Source organism: Herpailurus yagouaroundi, unplaced genomic scaffold, assembly GCF_014898765.1.
Source record: "Herpailurus yagouaroundi ecotype Mexico unplaced genomic scaffold, PumYag 190, whole genome shotgun sequence".
NCBI lineage: Eukaryota > Metazoa > Chordata > Mammalia > Carnivora > Felidae > Herpailurus > Herpailurus yagouaroundi.
Genome location: NW_024412421.1, coordinates 9,920,673 through 9,934,802, shown reverse-complemented (window position 1 = coordinate 9,934,802; position 14,130 = coordinate 9,920,673). Strand labels below are relative to the sequence as shown.

At 45.8% G+C, this 14,130-nt stretch overlaps 1 protein-coding gene across 1 annotated transcript in view; it reads right to left on the bottom strand.

Moving 5' to 3' along the window:
• NUP93 (nucleoporin 93) overlaps window positions 1-6,017 on the bottom strand; it is a 104,831-nt gene extending 98,814 nt beyond the window's left edge. Inside the window, exon 1 of the mRNA XM_040498062.1 lies at window positions 5,925-6,017. The gene's annotated coding sequence lies outside the window, so the exon portion shown is untranslated. The remainder of the gene's footprint in view (window positions 1-5,924) is intronic.
• Between the last annotated feature and the right edge of the window lie 8,113 nt (window positions 6,018-14,130).

Below are 14,130 nucleotides of genomic sequence, written 5' to 3'. Positions count from 1 at the left end.
CCCTTGGCCCCAGGGCATAAGCGGCTGATAGAGGACACCTAAATACTTGTCCATTTTAACCAGTTCCCAGATGCCTAAAGAAGCACTTACAACGAACGGATCACAATCCTCAGTAAGAACCCCAGCCCCCCAGCATAGATGACACTCCCTCGTCTTTCCTTTCTGAGTCTCCCAGATGCTCCGTTTGTATCTGCACTCTGAGTCTTCAGGAAACTCTGCTCTCACGTCCTCTCGGCTCATGTTTGATTTCTATCTGATGGAAAGACAAGAATCCTCTTGGCTGGTCCTGTGGGACCTCCTCTGGGTCCCTGGACCCAGCCAGCCTGACTCCTATTGTTTAAATTCCTATGCTGACCTTGTTGGGTCCACCAAAGTCACAGCCCCATCTTCCTTCATGTAACAAATATTTATTAAGCATCTCCCATGCACTAGGTACTATCTGTTCAAGGCACTGGGGATGGAGCTGTGGAAAAACCAGACAAGGTTCTGGGACTCAAAACACTTGTGTCTGTTAGGAGACAGACAGTTAAAATAAACAAATAGACAAATGATGCCAGGTATTGGTAAGTGCTCACAAGGAGATAAAACAGGGAAATGTGGCAGAATGAACAGTGGGACTGCTTTAGCTGGCGTGTTCTGCAAAGCTTCTTTAAAAAGGAAACCTCCGGGGGGGGCCTAGGTCAATCAGTCGGTTAAGCGTCCGACTCTTGGTTTTGGCTCAGGTCATGATCTCATGGTTCGTGAGTTCAAGCCTCGTGTTGGGCTCTGCGCAGACAGCTGCTGAGCCTGCTTGGGAATCTCTCTCATCCTCTCTGCCCCTCCCTCCCTCACCTGCACTCTCCTCTCTCTCTCAGAGTAAATAAATAAACACTTTTAAAAAAAGGAAACTTGAACAAAGACCTAAATGAAATAAAGGAGTGAGCTATACTGATATCTGGAAGAATCTTCTTGCAAAGGAAACGGCGACTGCAAAAGCTTCAAGGCAAAAGCAAATTTAGCCTATGTGAAGAAGAACAGGAGGCCACATGACTGAAGCGCAACATGACAGGGAAAAGTGGTGGGAGAGGAGTTACGGCAGGGGCTCCGTGGTGTAGGTTTCACAGCACATGGTAATAAGAGCGTCTGATTTTCGTCTGTGTGTGATGGGAACTACCAAAGGGTTAAGCCTTTTCAAAGGCTCATTCCCACTCCTGCACGGAGAACAGACTGCAGGGAGGAAGGGCACAAAGTAAAAACAGGGAGACCAGTCAGGAGGCTGCTCTTACTACCCAGATGTGATACAGGAGAGTGGTATGGACCAGGATGGTAGTGGCGGAAGAGACTGACTCACGTATACATTTTAAGAATAGATTTCGCGTAAATATGAATCACTTATGTAGAGCGTGAGAGAAAAGAAGTCGAACACGATGCCGAGGTTTTAGGCCTAAGTAAGTAACTCAGGAGCATGAATGTGCCACTTACTGAAATGAGAAAGACCAGGAAGGGAACAGATTTAGACATCAGAGAGCCGTTGTGAGGATGACGTTAGATTATGCAGGCAAAGCCCGTGGCGGGGACTTGCACACAGCCAGAGCTCAGGAAATGATGGTTGTCTTTGGCGGCTTCTCCTAGAGTTCAGGTGTCTCCTCTCCTAAGATAATTCCTCATCAGTAGGGGAAACTGGGTGAGGGGTACAGAGAACTCTGTACTAATCTTACATATTTTCTGTAAATCTAAAATTATTCTAAAATTAAAAGATTAAAAACAGGGCGCCTGGGTGGCGCAGTCGGTTGAGCGTCCGACTTCAGCCAGGTCACGATCTCGCGGTCCGTGAGTTCGAGCCCTGCGTCAGGCTCTGGGCTGATGGCTCAGAGCCTGGAGCCTGTTTCCGATTCTGTGTCTCCCTCTCTCTCTGCCCCTCCCCCGTTCATGCTCTGTCTCTCTCTGTCCCAAAAATAAATAAACGTTGAAAAAAAAAAATTAAAAAAAAAAAAAATAAAAGATTAAAAACAATTCCTTGGGGTGCCTGCGTGACTCAGTCAGTTAAGCATCCGACTTCAGCTCAGGTCATGATCTGGTGGTCCATGTGTTTGAGCCCCGCACTGGGCTCTGTGCTGACAGCTCAGGGCCTAGAGCCTGCTTCGGACTCTGTGTCTCCCTCTCTCTCTCTCTCTGCCCCTCCCCTACTCATGCGTGTGCACATGCGCTCTTGCTCTCTCTCTCAAAAAATAAACAAACATAAAAACAAACAAATCCTCAATCCCACACGTTCCTCCAGCTCTCACTCTCTCTTCAAAAAAAGATGGCCATCCTTTGTCATGCCTCATCCACACATCACCCGCTGCAACCTAACTTCTGCTTGCCTCACTGTTTTCCCCATTTCTCTGCAGCCACCACTGACCTAACTGCTAAGTCCAATGGACTTTCAACCCTTCGTCTCAGCCTCTGACACCCTGACCATTCCTTTCTTCCTGAAACACTCTCCTCCCTTGACTTGAAGACGCCACCTTTCCCTGGTTCGCCTCCTGCTCTCCCAGCTTTTCCCTCCCTCAGCCTCCTCTGCTGTGGCTTCTACATCTATCCATCCCTTAAATGCCAAGCTTCTATCCTTGGACCTCCTCTTCCCACACTGTGTATTTCTCTGGATAAGATCCACCTTTGGCCATGGCTTCAACTAGAACCCCTACCAGTGATTATTAATATTTCGAATGGCCACAGACATCTGTGAGTCTAATGTTCGTGTACACATGTGCACATAACAGAACCACACACACACTCTTGAAGATACAATGGCAGGAGGCTCGTAGGACCCCTCCTCCAAAAGGCCACCCAAAGACCCCTGAGGACTATCTGGGCCCAGATAAGAAACCTAATTTATCAAAACAAGGGTTTGGTAGAAATTATTCTATGTCCAGGCCAGCTCTCTCCCCTGAACTAGTACCTCCAACTGTCCACCTGACATCTGCACCTGGATGACCCATGGGTGCCTCAAACTACACATGTCCCAAACCAAACTCATCACTTCTCTCTCCTCTTAGCTACCAACACCACCAATTTCTCCTCCTGGGCTCCCAGTCTCTCGGTAAAACTATTAGCATCCAGCAAGTCAGCCAGGGAATCACATGAGGGTCGCCTTCCTCTGCTCCTGAACATCCAGCCAATATCCAGGTCTACCTCTCAAACCTTTTGCGAAAGGCAATCCTCATCTCTCTCGCCCCCCGTCTGACCCTCAAGCTTTTCTCCTGACCACCTCTTGTTCCTCTAAGTCACCCTCCCCTTAGCAAGAAGTCTTTCTGAAATGCTCCCCTGCCTTAATCTCACCAGGGACACCTTCCATCCTCTCCAGGAGGAAATGCATGCATTCTGACACTGTCACTTTTACCATCCACATCTCTCACTCCCCTTCCCCCAAAGATACCCTAGTAAGTCTCTACTCTTGGGGGTGATTCTCGCTGTTTCCTCCCTTCGTACTCCTGCATATGCAGCTGCATATTCTGCTATAACACATCCCAAGCCTACACTGTCACATGGGGAACTCCTATGTATCCTGCAAAGTCAGCTAGGGCAGTCCTCCCCATCCCACACCCCTCCCACACTATTCTGAACCTTCTGTTACTGTTCTTCTCTGGTGAAATAGTTGTAATTATTTCTTCCCATGTTTGTCTCCTCTACATGGCAAATTCCTGTAAGGCAGACTGCTCAACTCTGAACCCTCAGCAGCCAAGTTTAGCATTAACTAGGTACCAAATACATGTTTGATGAATTAAAGTGGCTTGTTCCCTGAATACCCCTTGGACCCTCACCTCTGGGTCTCTGCTGACCTCTCCCCCTCTTTGGAACATCTGTATTTCTACCTTATGTTCTACTTCAGTCCATCAAGAAACAGATTCAGACACTCAAGCTCACCACTTCTGCAACTGTTCCCACCTCAGGGTCTTGGCGCTTGGTATTCCCCTTCCAGGAATGCTCTCGCCCCAGATATTCCCATCACTTGCTCTCTCATTTCAATCTGTTCAGAAATCCTTGTCCTCCTTTTAAAAATAGTCTGATACTACACTCTATATTTGTTTGTTTATTGCTGGCGGTGTCCTCCATAGGAACATCAGTCCAACAAGGGCAGGACTGTTTAATTCATCACTGTATTCCAAGTCTCTAAAGGTGCCAGGAACATTCGTTTATTTAGCATTTATTGAGCACCTACTGCGTGCCAGATCTAGGTGCTGAAGATTATCAGGGAACAAAACAGATAAAAACACTCTGCCCTTCACATTCTGGAAGGGAAAGACAATACACAAGGTGAATAACTAAAATATAATTGCTAAGAAGAACAAGTGAAGCAGAAATGAAGACAGAAACTGGGGAAAGCCTCACTACATGATCCCTGAGTAAAAACCTGAAAAAAGTGAGGGAGCCAACCACATGGATATTGAACCCCTAGCAGAAAGGCCCTGAGGTCAAAGCATGTCTGACATCTGGAAAGGGAGAACAGCAGAAAGTGAGAGTGGGAAAGTAACAGTGGGTCAGATTATGTAAAGCCTTATGGCTCACTAGGAGGCATCTGTCTTTAAATAAGACGGAAACTCACCGGAGGGTTTTTGTGCAAAGCAGTGATATGATCTGACCTGCGTTTCAAAAGGATCCTTCTAGCTGCTGTGCTGAAAAATGGGGCATGAATGCAAGGGCAGAAGCAGGGAGACCAGCTGGGAGACTATTTCAATAATCCAGGTGAGAGGTGGTGGTGACTTGGCCCAGGGTGGTAAGCACTGGATGTGGAATGGGAAAGAAAAAGACCAGTCAAGGGTGACTCAAAGGTTATGGTCTAGATCTTTTATATTACCGAGATAGAAAACAAAAACAGAAACAAAAAGAAGAGCAGTTTGGGAGGGGAGATGATGGGAAGCTTGCTAGGCCTCTCTTGACAGGTGCAGTCTGAGTTCACTAACATCCATCTCGGTAGGGATAGAAAATAGGTAGCTGGGTGGATGTCGAGGGAGAAGCCCCCACTGGAGATACAAACAGAGGATCTGTTAACCTAATACGTAAGTATTTAAAACTATGAGCCTTGAACAGAAATTCATCATGAATGGAAACTCAAATGTCCCAAATACAAATGCACAAAGAACAGCTGAAAGAAAGAAAATCTATGATGCCCAAGGACACCCTCTGAGGTTCCGCAGACAGAATACAAAAGGTGATCCTTGCTCATGATGAAAAGCAATTCGGCCAAAACAAACAACAACAAAAAACCCAAATCTCCTTCTCACTTGACAAGGGCAAACCATCGGATCTGTGAAAGGGTGGTCCAAACTCTGACCGAAGATCCCTGGGGTCCGTCCCGCAATTTTTTAAAGAAACCCAGTAAACTCAGGCATTGCAGCGAGGGCCAAGAAAGTGCAGGCCATCTCCAGGTTCTAATCTCTTGCGTGTCCCTACGTGCGGAGCAGCATTCCCCTGGATGCGGGTACAGCAGACAGGCCAAGGGTGGGGAAAGGCTAACAGGGTCGACACCCCCGCCCTTGGAGGGAGGACAGGGTACATCCCCAGGGGCGAGCACGCAGGCGGAGTGCTGTGGCGGAGAGGGGCGCCGCCCCAACCCAGAGTGGGTTCGCTGTGCACAGGGTGGGGGTGGGGGTGCGGGTGTGGGCGTGACGCGCCGCGGCAGAGCGCCGCAGTAAGGGAGGAGGGGAGTCAGGAGGCCAAAGCTCCGTGTTCAAAAAGAGAGCGGATAGAAGGCACTCCCAGGACGCTGCCAGACACTATAATGGGGACAGTTCGACAGGGAGATGAGTCGCCGGCGTCAAGCGTGCTCGGCTGCCAGACGGCGAACGGGAAGTGAGAGCAACGTGGCTCCGAGCGTGCGGACCGGACTCCGCCCAGCCTCGGGGCCCCGGGTTGGTTCAAGGACAAGCCCCGAGTGGGAAGGACATAGACACCGACAACCTTACCTGACACTGCAGGAGTCTCAGCAGCTCAGGTCCCGGCGGGAGAACGCGGCCGCCGCTTCTCGCGCCGCTCGCCCGCGCTACCTGATTGGCCGAAGTCGGCCCTCCCAGAAGCCCTCGCGCGGCGCGCAGCCAAATAAACTTTATGGAGACCCGCGGAGGAGAACAAGGACACGGGCGGGGCTGTGGCCGGGGCCTCCGGCTGAGCTGCCACGCCCCCCTAGCCCGTAGCCTTGGCCCTCAGCCTTGCCTCCTGGTTAGAGTTGGCTGAGAGCGAATGCACAATCTCTAGCGCGGGTTTCTAACCATTTATTGAGCACCATCCTAGTGCCAGGTACTGGGGGCACAGTGGCGCTGGGAGCACAGTGGTGACCACGACAGACAAGATCCTTGCTCTAATGGAGTTGCTCTAATGGAGTTGGTGGGAGAAACAAAATTACAATAAATACCTGCCAGTTTGTAAGGAGGGCTATGACAAAAAAAAAAAAAAAAAAAAAAAAAAAAAGCAGGGTAATGAGAATGAGAATGCCTGTTCCGTCCCAAGGCCTCTCTGAAGAGGTGCTGTCCGAGCTGAAACGCAATGATGAGGAAGGGCTAGTCTTGCAAAGTCTTGGCTGCAGAGCACTCCAAGCAGACGAACAAGAGTGAAAGCTCCATGGGTAAACAAGCTTGTTGTGTGAAGAACAGGAATGTAAAATGGTACAGCCCCTTTGGAAAAGAGTATGGAAGTTCCTAAAAAATTAAAAATAGAATTTCCATAGAATCCAGCAGGTCCACCTCTGGGTACATTCCCAAAAGAACTGAAGGTCTCGAAGAGGTATATGTACACCCATATTCATAGCAGCCAGCATGATTTACAACAAACAAAACATGGAAGCAACTCAAGTGTCCAGCGACAGATGAATAGATAATCAAATGAGGTATATACATACAATGAAATATTATTCAGCCTTAAAAAGGATGAAAATTCTGACATATTCTACAACATAGATAAAATTTGAGGACACACTAATTGATACAAGCCAATTGCAAAAAAAGTAATGCTATGATTCTATTTATACTTATAGTACTTAGAGTAGCCAAAATTATAGAGAGAAGGAAGGATAGGGTGGTTGCCAGGCACTGGATGGAAGGGGAGGAAAATAGTGGGTTCTTGTTTCATGAGTAGTTTCAGTTTTATGAAGTGAAGAGTTATGGAGATGGATGGTAGTGACGGTTGCACATTATGAAAATATTTAATATCCCTCAACTGTACACTTGAAAATGGTTAAGACGGTATATTTTTTATGTTACGGGTCTTTAACACGAGAATAAAAATTTTTGAAAGGCTGTGGAGCACCTGGGACCATCATATATTACTGAAGGGTTGGAAACAGGGACAACCGCTTTGGAAAACTCACAAAATATATGAAAGCTAAATACACACGTCCTCCAGGACCCAACAATTTTACATGTGTATATATGTATGTTCATGGGATCCATCTTTCTAGTTCCAGCATAAATGTGTACATATTTTTACCAAACGCCATACACAACAAAGTTGATAGCACCCTAACCCAAAAGCGGAAACAGCCAAAATGTCCATTAACAGAAGAATGGATAAATTATGGTGCAGATACATAACAAAATACTGCAGTAACTAAGAGAGTGAACATGAATGAATCTCACAGGCATAATGGTAAAAAAGAACCAGACCTGGGACGCCTGGGTGGCTCAGTCGGTTAAGCGTCCGACTTCACTTCAGGTCACGATCTCGCGGTCCGTGAGTTCGAGCCCCGCGTCGGGCTCTGGGCTGATGGCTCAGAGCCTGGAGCCTGCTTCCGATTCTGTGTCTCCCTCTCTCTCTGCCCCTCCCCCATTCATGCTCTGTCTCTCTCTGTCTCAAAAATAAATAAAAACGTTAAAAAAAATAAAAAAAAAAAAAAAAAGAACCAGACCCAAAAGTAGGACTCCATTTCTTTAAAGTTCAAATCAGGCAAAACTAACCTATGGTGACAGATATCAGAATAGTGGTGATTTCGAAGGGCGGAAGGGCTGTTGACTGGGAAGGGAAATGAGAGAATCTTCTGAGGTCTGTTAATGTTCTGTTTCTTAATCTGGGTGCTGAGTGCATGGATGTATTCACTTTTAAAAAATTCATCGAGCTGCACATTTAAGATTTGTGCACTTTACCGCACATATATTATTCATTACACTACAATAAAAAAGTAAAAAATAAGTGAAATATTCTCTATGCTGTGGAATGTTACATGTTTTGCTATCCAGAATTCATAGCACTTCCCCTCCCCCGACTGTTTGCAGTTTGGAACCTTGTTTTATTTCTTTAGACTTGCCCACAATCCCAAGCATGTGGTACTGTGAAGGAAAGCAAGAAATATTTCTTAAATGACAGACAAAATCCAATGCCAGGATTGCCCCCTATCCTGAACTGCACTGCCAGAGATGGCTTCCTAGTGGGTGGTGGCGAATTACATAAAGCTTCTCAAACCGTGGCTGAATGATCAGTAATATTCTTTACAAGTCATTAAAAGCTTAAAAGAGAAGCTTCTCCCTGTGCACTTCAGATGAGTTTTCAAGATTTGTGCGCTTTACTAGATGAAATTATTTCTCCATAAAAAAAATCAATACACTCCAAATTAAAGAAAAAGTGATTCTCATCTAATATTGTGCTTGAACTTTGCAACAACCCAGGGTTAAGCAGGGCAGGGCTGATCATCATCACGTATTCTGTGGGGAACCTAACTCCAGGAGGATTAAATGACTCACCCAAGGTTACATAGGGACAGTGGCAGACCAGGGACTATACTCTCTAGTCTCAGGATGTCAAGGCCAATATTTCCTAGTCCAAGAAACTCTCAGAGGTGAGCTTAGAAGCTCCTACAATAGGGGCACCTGGGTGACTCGGTTGGTTGAGCTTCAGGCTCTTGATTTTGGTTGGGGTCATGATCTCACGGTTCATGGGTTTGAGCCCTGCATCGGGGTCTGTGCTGACAATACAGAGTCTGCCCGGGATTCTCTCTCTCTTTCTCAAATAAATAAACATTTTTTAAAAAACTGAAAAAAGAAGCTCCTATAACAATAAGAGCTATCCAGTGAAGTCCTTAAATGGACTTTACTACCAACTTCCTGAATTGGGATTGGAACAAATACCACATTCTTTTTTTTTTTTAAGTTTATTTATTTATTTTGAGAGAGACAGCACATGAGCAAGGGAGGGACAGGGAGAGGGAAAGAGAGAGAATCCCAAGCAGGCTCCACACTGCCAGTACAGAGCCCGACGCGGGGCTTGAACTCACAAAACTGTGATATCATGACTGAGCCAAAACCGAGATTTGAATGCTTAACCGACTGAGCCACCCAGGGGCCCCAATACCATAGTCTCATTAACCAACAGCAGCTACTATCAGATGACATTGTGAAGGTGGTAGGATTTATTAAACATCTGGTTGTTTTATTTGTTATTAAACATACTGACTGTTGAGTGAAAAAACCCCATCCTACACATCTCTGCATTGCTGCTGTTTTAAAACAGCTTTGCCGACATCTATCAACTTTGTTTATGTCAAATTGTGCAATTTGTCACTGGATGCTACATTTGCCAAAAGAAAAGTGAAATTGATTGACAAGGCCCTAGGGGTTCTCTCTCTTCCTTTTCAACATTCCAGATGTTTTTTTAAAAAAAAAAAAAGTTCCCCCCCCCCCCCCCCCGGCTCCCCTGCGGGGGGGGGGGGCGGGGGGGTGATGTGGAAATACACCAAAGGAGCTGTAGGGGTACGGTTTCAGTTTCTGTAGAAACTTTGCCTCCAAGAGACCCCATCTTCTTGATTGGTTCAAATTACGTTCCATTTTCAATTGCTGCCTTTCAATGGAGCCATCTGTTTCAAGGCCCATCTGTCAGGGGCTCTGTTGTGGTTGATTATTAAATGTGTTTGCAGCTGGAGGGGCGGGGGTGGGGGAGACTTAAATCACAAAAGAAAAGTGTGTCTCCAAGAATGAAAGTAGGAAACCGAAGCAGACTTCTGGCTATTACCCCTCTTAGAAAGCAGAAGACCTAATCCTTTGCTGCAAACTCCGGAAAAATCAAGTATCAGCAAACAAGTATGGGGAACAATAGTGGACGTGGGTGGCTTTGGGGCTTTCCACCATTCATTCTCCCTTCTTTAGTAACTATACCCAAGAATACCGAAGTTTACTTTGGGAGGAGATTACCTGTTTCACGTCGTGGGTATTCTTGCAGGGAGAAGAATAATCTACCATGAAGTGTTGTTTTAAGGATTAATTAAAGTAGTTAATAAGCGTTTAAGGTTTAGAGCAGAGTCTTGCATATAGTAGGTGCTCAGTAAGTGTTAACTGTTTTTATTTCTGGCGAGGCCTGTTGCCACAATACTCTAGAATTGAATACGGGCTTCCCTGACCCATCAGGGGAAAGCTGCATACCTACCCATCCCAGCATAGCATGACATTGCAATTATCCAAAATTTTTCACCCGGATTTGAAGCCCTGGAAGGCAGTGGCAGGGCATTTGTAGCTTTGTGTCCACCAGGGGGCGCTCAGTGAATAATGTTAATTGAGAAAAATCCCACTTGACCTTACCTGCCAGGGGACCTCAGAATGGAGACTCCAGCCCCCCAAATTATCGACTATGCTCCAAAGCAGAACCTGAATTTCTCAAATAGAATTGGCACCCCCGGCATTTGACCCAAATGTGCGCTGACCGTGGCGTGTGTGGCATGGCGCTGCTGGGCCAGCTATACGTGTGGTCCTGGTAGTCAGGTATTTCCTGGACACCGGAGGCATTTCCTGCAACTGTGGTGTGGCCAGACTTTGTCTTGCCTTGAGAGAAAAGACTGCTAAATGCTGGCCACCCAGCAGAGCGCAGGTAAGAGCTCAGGTTTACCACCCAGGTAAATGCCAGAGTTTACCTTTATGAAAACCGCTCACACACATCCACCAGGCGGCAGCCCATGGCCGATGGCTACCTTAGATGTCTCACTTTAGGGGTGCCTGGGTGACTCAGTCGGTTGAGCATCCGACTTCAGCCCAGGTCGATTTCGCACTCCATGAGTTCGAGCCCCTCATTGGGCTCTGTGCTGACAGCTCAGAGCCTGGAACCTGCTTCCAATTTTGTGTCTCTCTGTCCCTGCCCATGTTCTGTGTCTCAAAAATAAATAAACATTTAAAATAAAAAAAGAAAGAAAGAAAAAACCATCCTTAGAAAGTCAAGACAGAGGGCGCGCAGGTGAAAACAAAACTTTATTTCTCCATCTGGCTGATAATTTTTTACTGGAAAAATATGTTTGCTTTTTTAGTCTTTAAGTGTCTTCACAGAATTTTCATTTTTATGATGCATTTGATTTTGTAGTATGAGAAATCTGATCTTCAGTTTCATGGTTCAGCTTAAACTGGAAAATCTGAAAGGAGGAGTTTTTATCCAATATAGTACTGATTTTTTAAATGTTTATTTATTTTGAGAGAGAGAGCACGAGCAGGGGAGGGGAGAGAGAGGGAGAGAGAGAACCCCAAACAGGCTCCATGCTATCAGCATGGAGCCCCATGTGGTGCTCGATCTCATGAACTGTGAAATCATGACCTGAGCCGAGATCAAGAGTCGGAAGCTTAACCAAGTGAGTCAGCCAGGCACCCTGCCGATTTTTACAATAATCAGTTTCTCTGGTGTTTTTGTAACATCTATCCTGTCAAGAAGCAACTGTCCTGGTTGTTGGGGTTGTTTTTTTTTCCCTGAAACGTATTACTGCAAAAAAAATTAAAATATGTTCATTTCAATGCAAGGCCTTGTATAGAACGAGCACTTAATCAATGTGTCCAATGAATGAAAGAAAGAAAACCTGAGAACAGAAATAACTTCAGTGTTGTGAGTGTGAATGGGTTCGACTCAGCTCATTGGTGCACTTCGCCAGCCAGCAACATTTAGGGAGGATCTATTGCCATTTATTTTGGCAAAAAGGGCTCTTTGCTCCCTGCCTTCCATTCAGCAAGCCGGGTGCATGGGTGTTTGAACAACCAGAGCACTGCTCCTTCCTGGGTTGCTGGATCAGGGTTGCTTTCTCTCTAGCTAGTGAATAATCTTAGCACCATACTTTACACCCAGAAGGGTGCATAATTAGAATATATTGAATTAACAGTTTCTCACTTCTCAGGGACAAGGCACACTGGAGAACCCTATTATAATAAAGGGAAAGTTAGGGGGAAGGAACTCCATATGCCAAAAACTTTATTTATGCTGTTTAATTTAATCCTGCCAAGAACTCTTTCAAAGCATCCCGTGTTTCAGAAGAGGAAAGCAGGCTGAGTGGAAGAAGTTGCCCAAGGTCACATAGCTAAGGAACAAAAAAAAAAAAAAAAAAAAAAAAAAAAGAAGAAGAAGAAAGAAAGAAAAAGGATTTGTACCCAGGCTGGTATAAGGCTGCAGCCCTGGGTCTTGCCATTTTGTTTTCAGAACTGATTTCGGGGAATGAGGTTCTGCTGTTTAGAGAGGAGTCAAGCAACACAATCTACAGCAGGGTCTCAGGTGGTGAGACTAGAGAGGTAAGGGGGGGGGGTGTCATGCCAATGCAGAGACAGCACACAACAGTGGCATCTCCTTGCCTTTCCCCAGTCCTGGCTCTGTCACACCCCACTGTGAATGGAGGAACAGGATTTTACCTTTATCCCCTTTCCATTTCATTTCCAGTACCATTGTGGTTCCCAGGTGTTCCCATGATGCTTTGGGGGGAAAGTCAGGGGATCTGAATTCTGTCTGTGGCCTGTTTGGGACAGGGGCCAAGACGTTTGCCTTCTGAATCTCAGTCCATCATGCATCAGAGGGAGTCAGTAATGCTCATCCAGATCCAACTGGCAGGGTACAATGAGGCCCCATAAAGAGACATGCAAAGGCTATAGGAAAGTTCCAGATTCCTAAGCTCCTTTCCAAGTAAGGTGTGACAGGGTAACTTCTTGAGAAATTCCTTGGTAGCTGGGCTGGCTGGTTTGGGTTTTGGTTTGGTTTGATGTTTTTGTTTTTGTTTTTGGTTACATCCATTAACCAAAGAATGGAAAGTTGACTTTCCTCCTCTCCCCAACCAAGAAAGCAGCCAAGAATTTGTATTTGATTCAACTGCATAAAACAAACCGAAAACAATAATGATAACAACACCAACACCTATTGGCTTGAGCAAGATAAGACATCCTTTCTCTGTCATATATGAGAAGTCTGAAGAGAGGCCATTCAGATGAGGTGGTGGCTCTCAAGTCATCAAGGACTCAAGCTCCTTCTACATTCTTGCTCCATTAGCATCCTGCCTCACAGCTCAAAATGGCTGCTTAAGCTCCAGCTCTTATGCCCAGGTTCCAGCCAGCAGGAAGGAGGACAGAAACCTGAAGGAGCACCTCATCCCTTTTAAGGATACATTTTTAAAGTTTTATTTCCACTTCCATTCACTAGTTGTTAGACAAAACTTAGTCACGTTGGCTCCCCCCAGTTGCAAGGTAGGCTGGGAAATGTCTTAACTGGAGGTACATGTCGCAGATAATTGAGTCCTTATCACAAAAAAGGGGAGGAGGTGGTATGGAGATTTGGTGAAAACCCCTTGTCTCTGACCCCTCATGTCATGGATTCGTAAGTTCTAGGTTCCTTGTTCCATGTGGCAATTGTGTGTGTGTGTGTGTGTGTGTGTGTGTTCACATGTGTTAAGAAGAATGTGGCCAGTGGGGAATATACGCAATAATTCACCATTATCTGGTAAAGATATGGCTAATAGGCAAAGATTCTTAGAAAACTAGCCCTAATCAAAAGGAACAAAGACAGCCAACTGCTTTTCATCAACAATTAACATTTCTGATCATCGAAAGATACCATTAAGAAAATGAAAAGCCAAGCCACAGACTGAAAGGAAATTTTCCTAATACATGTGTATGGCAAAGGATATGTATCCAGAATACATAAAGGACTTCTGAGAGTTCATCATAAAAAGCTAAGCTAATTTTTTAATGGTCAAAAGACTTAAATAGGCACTTTATGAAATACTAATAAACACACTTTCATTTTTTTTTTTCAACGTTTATTTTTATTTTTGGGACAGAGCGAGACAGAGCATGAACGGGGGAGGGGCAGAAAGAGAGAGGGAGACACAGAATCGGAAACAGGCTCCAGGCTCTGAGCCATCAGCCCAGAGCCCGACGCGGGGCTCGAACTCACGGACCACGAGATCGT